Raw genomic sequence first — 4297 nt, forward strand, 5'->3', positions numbered from 1 at the left:
TAGCCTATACATTCATATAAGATAACCATAAACCCATCAAACCATGGAATGGATCCATAACAAGAGCACATCACATAATGAGGGTATACCATAAATGTAACCAACAATTAACTAGAATGAAGCCATGAAAAAATAGTCATAAAATCAATAAAATATCCAATACTTGTGCTCATTAGTCTCAATAAGATTCGACATATAAATACATATGCAAATGCCAACCAAGTCAGGGACTTCTACATACCACCCAACCATAGATTAGGCTAAACCAAATCTTTCTTTCAACCAATCACCCCCATGCCATATTCTAAGCATGAATGTGGGATCTCATGGGATAAACCAAACATAACCAGGCAGGGACTCCAGAGGTTCCACCTCCACCCTCAAGCCACCATGACCTCAACTAAACCAGTCTAGAGAGCACAAAACCAAAACAATCTTAGATGGCTCAGTATTCCTTCACCATACCCAGAGGAATTTTCCTGTCTCCACTCACCCGTCAAGGGCTTCCATAAGTAAAGCATCTCCACCCTCGACCCTGTTAGACTCTGTCTTATATCAGAGATTGATTCTTCTTCAAAACAGGGTTTTGAAGAAGAAATCATTAATGTTGCTTTTCAAATTATGTAATTTATCTTCAGCTCTTCTTAAGACAGCAGCAAACTTCAAAACTTCTACCTGCACAAACACAATTTCAAAGCATCATTTATATATATTTTGTGGAGAGCAGGTATTGCAAAATGCAGGTATATATTTTGGTTGTCTTTATGGTGTTACAGCTCCATTGCAGTTGGATGACAGTGAAGAGATTCATGTGCTCTTTGATTGGATGAAGCAACATGGAAAGGCTGTGTTAAAGCTCGACATGGGTATTCCAAAGCTTGCAAGTTGTTAGAGGATTTCAAAGGGATGGTTTTGAAATTTGATTCAGTCATGTATGGATCTCTTTTAGCTCTCTGTGCTTCACATAAGGGTGAAGAATGCTTACGTGACTATTTGCCCGGGATTGGGGAGGACAAGCAGCGCTCTGCACGCCTTACAGCCTGGTTTCATACACCAAAAGATTATTTTATTGAGGTTGAGCAAGTTTCCTATGGTTCAAGAAATGCACGCTATGCAGATCGCTTCACCTTACTTTTACCATGTTGTCTTGATTACATTAAATGGGATGTAATATATAATTCTCAATACCCTTGGGCTGCACCGGATATCATCTTTGGACTGGATGATGATAGCTTTCAGCCCCTTTCCTTTACAGGTGAAGGTCAAGAAACATCTCAGTCAATTTGGGACATTTTTTGTGACTAGAAAATTAAAGACCCATCAGGGCTTTTGCGACTCATTCTTGAATTAAGGAATTTGTACATGGGTTATCAAAGGAAGCGTGTTGAGGAACTAGATGATCCCAGATTGAAATTTGAAATCAGCACCATTATTCCTAGGGAGGGACTGGAGATTGGTTTGTTATCTGGAATTGAGAGGCCAGATGCGGTGAAGTTTGCTGTTCCCCTTTTGGACCTTGATTTAAGCAATATTCTGGTTGGGTATCCATTGAAACACCGCCTGCAGATATTCTTACAGGTCATATTTCCTGTAAGGAAAAGACAATCTGAAATGCCATCTTCTCCACAGCTAAAGTTAGTTGCGTCAAAAACATTGAAGGAGTTATTTGACATTGAAGATGTCACACTTCCAGTTTGGGTTGATGGCATGTGCATGGCAGAATATATTCCTAATTTGGAAGAAAATCTAAGAGCTCAGGTGTCAGAAGCTATTGCATCAGTCAATTCACGGAGAATTATTGGAAGAGGTCCTCTCAATGAAGATGAATTTGAGGAAGTAGCACAGGGAACATTTTTGAAAGATGATGACATTTCTAGTATTTCTGGATCAGATGAAGAGTCGGATGATCCTATCACTTGTGGCTGGCAAACTCAAACCGAGTCTGTGAATAGATCCATGAATATGAAAAACCAGATTTTAATATCCCTACAGTCTGGAGAAATTGTCTCAATTTGGAAAAGTTTGTTTTTGGGTGACAGAGAGGATCTACTTCCTGAACATAACAACTCTATGGTCAAAGAGAATGATGCTAAGGGTTTAGCTTTGGCTGACAAGGAGGTGATTGCGAGGTTGCAATCCTTGGTTAAAGAATCTCGAGATCAGAAAAACTTGAGGGTTGTGTTGCTTGTAAGTGGAGGACATTTCGCTGGTTGTGTTTTTGATGGAAATAATATTTTATCTCACAAAACTTACCACAGGTATGTAGTAAGGGCAAACGCAGGTGGCAGGCAATCAAGCAAAGATTCAACTAGGAGAGCTCCAAAGTCTGGCGGGGCTTCTCTGCGGCGTTACAATGAAATGGCTCTTAAAAAGGCGGAGAAAGATGCCAAACGAAAGCTAAAGCAAAGGAGATGAAAAAGATACGGAAATCAAAGCAAAAAGCGCAGGCTCAATCCACCAGTTTAGAAGTAGCTTCCGTTGCAGTTTGTTATGGACAGAATGCTGTCTCAGAGCTACTTGAAAAAGGCAAAGCATTACCCAACATGCAATCGCATGCATTTCAAGAGGAAAAAGACTGGTGACATTTCCTTCAACAGCACAATGGCATTAACACATGTTAACGAAAAACTCTGTTATCAAATGCTGAGGTATTGTTCAGGGAAGATGCCACTGTTGATGATCTCATCGATGTCATTGAAGGGAACCGCATCCATATCCGAGCTTTTGGACCAAAATCAGCAGCGCAAATATCACGTGTTGGCTCTGGTGTTATTCTTCCCACAGTATACCTGCACAAGTGCAATCTGTCAAATGGAGAATGTGAAAGAAATAATTGGGATAAAAATGCATTATAACAATCATTTGGGATAATCACTTGAGAAAAGCACTAAGTTATAAGCATTCATCATTCAACCAGTATGGGACTGAGGATGGTGATTCTAATATGCAGCAAGAGGTGATGGCGCCATTGAAATTATTGATCTCAGATTTGAGTCACACATGACAGGAGGAAAAAGTAAGCAGCCATTACGTCAAAGCGCAGAAATAGGCATGAAATAAGTTTGAAGATATACTTTCCAGATGTGAATGAAACTTAAAAAAGGACGATTGAACACCTAGCAGCAGAGAATAAGATTTCGATTGCCTATGTTATTTTTAGCAAAGGGAAGGACACCTGTAATGCCACCTATTCACCAGATTTGCCTCAAACTTAGCCAAACCATCAACAGAATTCAGTGGAAAGAGCGCCATTCTCCCTTCAGGAAAGCGCTGATTATTTTTAGTTTATTTTGTTAATAAGGATAATAAAACAAATCCCTCATCTTGGGGTCGACTTGTTTTTCCCCAGCTATAGTTTGTTTGATATTTTTGTGAGGTTCGTTAAAACAGCGCCCTTTTTTTTGGGCAGTAGTTTGACTTATTGTATTAAAAAATTCATTTGTAAGTAGAGAGGGAAGGAGGGAGAGTTTTTTCTGAGCGCTGGGAGCTGCTGGAGAAGCAGAGAGCTTTTTATTGTACAGTTTTATGACAGAGAATTTAATGGAATTTCACAGCTCTGTTTGCTGAGATTCATGTGGTATGTTGATTTAGCATAAGTTTTTCCCTTTGTCTCATATGTAATCAGTTATGTTCCATTTCATTTCATGACCCTTTCAAGCTGAACAAATGAAGTGATTAGGTAGGAATTCATAGTATTATATGCTCCTCCTATAAGTTTGTTCGCATTCGATGTTTTCTACTGTTTAAGGAGGATTCAGAGTTATTGTCTGCCCTCCTTAGCTCCTCACCAGTCTTGCCATCCCATTTGAAACCAGATTTGGTGTTAAATTGCATGCCTACCTTACCTCAGTTGATAACCTGTGTAGTCATTATATTTTTCTGTTTGAAGCTGTGATTTTGCCCATGTAGCCCAGAAAAGCCCCGTCATTCCATTAAAAAACCCCAAAAATCGTTAAATCCAAACCCCCTATCAATTTTATAGCCTAAAATCCTTATTCTTAATTGGTTAGCCTAATCCTATTGAAAGATCTATCAAATCTGACCCGAGAGAGCCTTCTCATACCTCGTAGGGCTAGCTACGAGGTGAAATGGTTTGATGTAGCCTTGAGAGTTTGTCTATCTCAGCCTAGGTGAATTCCAAGCGCTAACAGACCCTTGGGATTTTCCTAAGACCACCTCACTTGGATCCAAAATATTTCGGCAATCCAAAGCTCAACCAAGAATCAATCCCATCATACCATAGCTATCCATGAAATAGAAAGGCAAGGTTGTAACCATTGTAGATCCAGGCAAACCC

At 39.6% G+C, this 4297-nt stretch overlaps 1 pseudogene; it reads left to right on the forward strand.

The window, feature by feature from the left end:
* The first annotated feature begins 885 nt into the window (after positions 1–885).
* Positions 886–2531, forward strand: LOC149138328 (uncharacterized; annotated as a pseudogene).
* Positions 2532–4297: the final 1766 nt, after the last annotated feature.

This window comes from Pinus tabuliformis, chromosome X (genome assembly GCF_031772625.1).
Source record: "Pinus tabuliformis cultivar Carrire ecotype Pingquan chromosome X, CPIR1, whole genome shotgun sequence".
In the NCBI taxonomy this organism is placed as follows: domain Eukaryota; kingdom Viridiplantae; phylum Streptophyta; class Pinopsida; order Pinales; family Pinaceae; genus Pinus; species Pinus tabuliformis.